This window comes from Aquarana catesbeiana, linkage group LG03 (assembly GCF_042186555.1).
Source record: "Aquarana catesbeiana isolate 2022-GZ linkage group LG03, ASM4218655v1, whole genome shotgun sequence".
NCBI classification, from domain to species: domain Eukaryota; kingdom Metazoa; phylum Chordata; class Amphibia; order Anura; family Ranidae; genus Aquarana; species Aquarana catesbeiana.
In genome coordinates, this window is record NC_133326.1 from 338,906,581 (window position 1) to 338,912,495 (window position 5,915).

Genomic DNA, 5,915 nt, shown 5'->3' on the forward strand with positions numbered 1-5,915 from the left:
GTACTACTACGTTTATCTCTGGCTCTCTGACATTTGCTTGGCTGACTACCCGATCCGGTTACTGAACTCTGGCTTGTTTTGACTACGCTTACTCTGTTTACCTTATTATTATTAAGCAAGTGTGATTTAACTATACTTCTGTCTCGGTCTGATTCATGGTTCCTGATAGATAGATTGATAGCAGCGCAGCCATTGGCTCCCACTGTCAATCATATCCAATGACCCGGGGGCGGGGCAGAGTCCTGCATTCGGCCTCTATGGACGCCGAATGCTGGACTCGGGAGCGCGCGCCCATAAGGTAACCCCCTCGGGAGAGAGCTTCTCCAAGGGGGTTCTCTAATGCGGGGTGGAGCTGCAAGAGCCGCCGAGGAACCCTAGAAATCGATGTTCGGGCCACTCTGTGCAAAACGAGCTGCACAGTGGAGGTAAGTATGACATGTTTGTTATTTAAAAAAAATAAAAAACAATCCTTTATTATCACTTTAAGGTTTTGTAATGATTTCAGGAAGTTGAACAGCTATATTTGATGCAATGCCTCGGGTCGACGAGCTTGTTGACAGATTGGGAAGAGCTCGGTACATGACTACTTTAGATCTGACTAAAGGTTATTGGCAGATACCCCTAACAGAATCTGCAAAAAGAGAAAACAGCATTTTCTACCTTGAGGGGTATTTCCAGTATAAGCACAAGCCTTTTGGTTTGCATGGTGCTCCTGCCTCATTCCAAAGAATGATGGATAAGACATTAAGACCACATGGCCAATACGCAGCCACCTATTGGACGATGTAGTCATCCACAGCCCAGATTGGAGCTCTAATTTTCCCCCGAGTGCAATCAGTAGTAGATTCCCTTAGGAAAGCAGGTCTCACTGCCAACCCCAGAAAGTGTGCCATTGGCTTGGAGGAGGCCAAATACCTTGGCTACGTTATTGGTTGACAGCTGATCAAGCTTCAGATCAATAAAATTGTGGTGGTTCAAAAGCGGCCCCAACCTATAAATAAAAAGCAAGTTCTTGCATTTCTTGGGATCACAGGATACTACAGGCATTTTATACACAATTTTGCTACCATTGCAGCCCCACTGACGGACCTGACGAAGAGTAAAGGGTCGGTCATGATTAAGTGTAATCCTGAGGCAGAGTTCACAAAACAGTTTGTGGTACAGACAGATGCCTCTGATGTGGGACTTGGTGCTGTACTGTCCCAAATCAGAGACGGTGAGGAGCACCCAGTGGTCTACCTGAGCAGAAAGCTTAACATACATGAGAAAAACTATGCCATGGTTGAGAAGGAGTGTTTAGCTATCAAATGGGCCTTAGATGCCCTGAAATATATTTGTTGGGGATACCATTCGAACTAGTCACTGATCATGCCCCTCTTAAATAGATGTGTGCTAACAAGGAGATGTCCATCGGGTAACAAGGTGGTTCCTTGCCCTTCAAGTGTTTAAGTTCACAGTGGAGCATAGAGCTGGGAAACTCGAGAATAATGCAGATGCCTTTTCCCATGTCCATTGTCTGATTGGGCCGCAGGGGCTTGAGCAGAGGGGGGAGATACGTGATGTTATAAAAGGTGAGGTGATTGACGGACGTTATGTTTCACCTTGCATGCGTTCGTTTGCAGGGAACTAAGATGGAATCCAGTCTGGGTTTTACCAGCCACCTTAGCAGGGTTGGTTTCAGACCAGATTTTGGAGTCCACTTGTGTCCACAGGTGGTATAAATAAAACAGGACTGGAGCATAGAATTTCTCTTGGCCTGGGACTCAGGAAGCCACAAACCTGAGAGAGCTGTTTATAAGAAGTTTGCTTTTGTGAGAGAAAAGGTTTGCATTATCTTTATTTTGTGGGTGACTGGGAGAATCCCATCACCTGTGAGTTAGGAACCTGCATATGTTTAGGTAATGCCTGGATGGCAAGGATTTATTTTCTGTTTTTGTTTGTTTTATTTCCATGCAACCTTTTAAAATAAAACTGGCCACAAGTCAGATTTTAAGAAAACCTGCCGCTTGGACTGCCTTTTTCCGGAGGGAAGGTGATCCCACTTGAGCTAACCCCTGACACTATAAAAAATGTTGTGCCTTTCATTTCTATTTTCACTGCTGAGATTGCGATCATATGACCAGCTAGCTTTCTCCTTTCCTCCTCTGAGAGATGCAGTGGGGGGGGGGGGGGGGGGGGGGGGGCTGAGATTCCTCTGCTGATGTCAGTCTGGAGGGGAGGAGGAGAGAGATGGCTGGTCATGTGATCGCAATCTCGGCTCCTAAATGAAGTATTTATAGTTATAAACCATTCAGAGGGGAACACTGGAATAGGAGGCAGTGCTGGTGGTGTATACACGTTAGTGTTATGAGAGCAGCAGGAGGGGGGAGGGGTGGCTCACACACACAGAGACAGAGAGGGAAGGAGGACACAGCAGCAGAGAGGATAGCAGGCTGCTGATGACGGAGGCACGTAAACTGACCACGGTGTCTGTTCTCAGCAGCCAGATACACCGTGGGGAGAAACTGGCAGGATCAGCCAGGTTTTTTAGGTGTTACAGGGGGCCAAATGACACAGAACAAGCACTGTGTCATATAACATGCTTTAAAGGAGCAGGATCCATTTTTGTTTTGTTGGGTTAACAAACGCTTTAACATGTAAACAGACTTATTGAACATTTGCAACAAAGGTTATTCATAGATTAGTGGATAACCATAGGGGTCACAGTCTAAAGGAAGTTTGTGTTGGGTACATGGAAGAAAGTGGTAACTTGTATATCACGTATTCAAGTAGAATTATATAATTATTACTGTTTATGTGGGGTTAGAAATAGTATACCATTGTGTCCATTGTTCCCATTTTGTATTCGCTTTCTGGTAGTTGACATTAGCTGAGACATAATTTTTTTTTCGTAAATAGCATGAGTTTGGGTAGTCTGAATTACTTCACCTACTGTTGGAGGTTTATTGTCTTTCCAGTGACGGGTTAAAGTCAATCGGGCTGCTAGTAGAATATGGATAAGTATAATCCTCATGTGATGATGGATGAGTTCTATTCCTAGGGAGCATAGAGCTAGTCCTGGGGAAAAGAAAATATTTATTTTCGGCACTTGGTTGGATAAGCGCTGAGATGCCCAACAAGAATGAGGAGAGGGAGGGGCATCCCCATAGTATATGGATCAGAGAACCCTCTCTACCGCATTTCATCCAGCATTCGGAAGATGAGTAGGGTGCAAATCTTGCTATGCATTGAGGTGTTAGGTACCATCTCAGGGCTAGTTTCTGGGTTAGTTCCCAGAGGTTAGCACTTTTTGTAGCTGCATAGGTGGTGGATAGGGCTTTTTGCCAAACAGAAGTATGGTAATTCCTCCCAAAGTCTCTCTCCCATTCTTTGAAAGAAGGAGTTTTAATAAAGATGTCTTTTTGAACAAGTGTGAAGTAAAATAAAGAAATACCTTTTATCTTAGAGTTGGGCGTTTTATAGAATTGGACTATTCTCCAGGGAAGTACTATGGTCATATTTTTGTTGTTACGTAGGAAAAGTTTGATTTGGAGATACTTGTAATAGTCTTGGTTGGGGATTGCATATTCGATTTGCATGAAAAGTTTTTATAGCTGGGCCTATTAGAAGGTCTTCTACTGTCTCTCTAATCCTTTAGATGACCAAGATGTGATATTAATGTTTGGTATAATATTAGAAAGACTAAGGATGGGAAGTGGGAGGTTTGCACTAATTGTAACTTTAGTTGGTAATTCTGAGATTTGTGGCCACATTTCCAGTGCTGCTCTAATGGTGGGTGAGTGCGAGGGATGAGGGGATGTGTTAAAGCTGTTGGCTAACATAAAGTTGTATAAATTATCGCCCTGGACTTGTGAACTCTCTAGCTCCGTCCACAGTGTGGTGGCAGTGGAGAGGAACCATGATTTTAATTGGGTGAGAATTGCTGCTCTATGGTAATCTCTAATTACTGACAAAGTATAACAAATAATTCTGCGCTTGCCCAAAGGGATAAGCAGCTAACACGGCCAGTAGGATATGTGCACAAAAAAGAAAACCAAAAAAGTGTAGCGCTAAAATGAAAAGTGAAATGACCACATATTATATACAATGAAAATCACTACATCATCAGATTTTGGAAAACAAAACCAAAAAGCAGAAAAAGAACATCAAAGTGATATAATTAAAGTCCTCTATGCGTATGTGACTTCATATATAGATTGTGACACTAAACACGTGAAATCTTGAAATCAGAAGAACACCACCACCAACAATAGGGAGGCTTACCGGAACGTTTGAACCCAAAGGAACATACGTCCGATGTAATAAAACAGCCGATAGGGTTCTGTGAAAGTAGTAAGGAGATCTTGCGATGAGTTGCCGCACGGTTCGCCTGTTCTCCGGCACACCCACCTTAATGTCTCCCTAAAGCAACACCTTTGGCCGGGACACATCGGTTTTCATCGCAAGATCTCCTTACAACTTTCACAGAACCCTATCAGCTGTTTTATCACACAAGCTTGTTTGACCCATCGAACATATGTTCCTTTGGGTTCAAACGTTCCAGTAAGCCTCCCTGTTGTTGGTGGTGGTGTTGTTCTGATTTCAAAATTCCACGTGTTTAGTGTCACAATCTATATATGAAGTCACATACGCATAGAGGACTTTAATTATTTCACTTTGATGTTCTTTTTCTGCTTTTTGGTTTTGTTTTCCAAAATCTGATGATGTAGTGATTTTCATTGTATATAATATGTGGTCATTTCACTTTTCATATTAGCGCTACACTTTCTCAGTTTTCTAATCTCTAATTACTACATGACCCATTCCTCCTGCGTTTCTAGAAAGAGTGAGTCTACTGAAAACGCATCTCGCCTTCTTCCCCTTCCAAAGGGAGCAGTTAAGTAGAGCTTGTACTTTTAGAAAGAAGAGTTAGGGATCGGGATGGGCAAAGTTCCAAACAGGTATAACAGTTGAGGAAGTAATAGCATTTTAAATGATGCCAACCTTCTAGTCCATGTTAATTCAGTTTTAGCTAGGTTGTGGAGTTTTGATTTTAGGGTGGTAAGGAATGGGAGGTAGTTGGCTGTTACTAAATCCTTTGATTGAGGGGTAAGAGTTACTCCCAAATATTTAATTCCTGTTTGATTCCACACATAGGTAAAGGAGGAGATCAGTTTCTTTTTAGTTGATTTAGGTATCTCTAGATCTAGTATAAGGAATTTAGAATTGTTGATTTTATAATATGACACTTGATTGAATAAGGTTAATGCATTGTGTACCGAAGCCAGGGATTTTTCAACATCGGTTAACATCAAGATTATGTCGTCCACAAATAGGCTAATAGTATGCATCTTATTTTTTACCCAAAAGCCATAGATGTCGGGATAGGAACGAATATATATGGCTAATGGTTCCATCAACAGATTAAAGATGAGCAAGAGAGGGGACAACCTTGCCGCGTACCATTCGTTATAGGGAACGGGTTGGCTAGTGCTCCAGAGGTGTTTACTTGCGCAGATGGGGAGGTATAGAGTGCCATTATAGCCGAGTATATAGAGCCTTTAAACCCAAAAGCGTTCAATGTGTGGGCTAGGTATGTCCAATGGATTCGGTCAAACGTCTTCTCTGCATCCAGAGCTAGAAGCAATGAAGGCGTTTTTTTCTGGTATGGATAATGTTGGTAAAACTACGAGTAGTATGTTTGCTGATTTTTATTGAAGCCGGATTGGTCGGGGTGGATGAGTTGGGGTAGGATATTGACTAGTCTCATAGCGATGAGTTTAGCGTAAACCTTTAAGTCGTTGTTCAATAGGGAAATTAGGTGGAAATTTTGAGGGGATATGGGATATTTTCCTGGCTTGGGTAATGTCACAATCGTTGCTCTAAGCATTTCAGAGGGGAAGACCGAAGAGGCAGCTGTAGTGTTAGATTTTTTC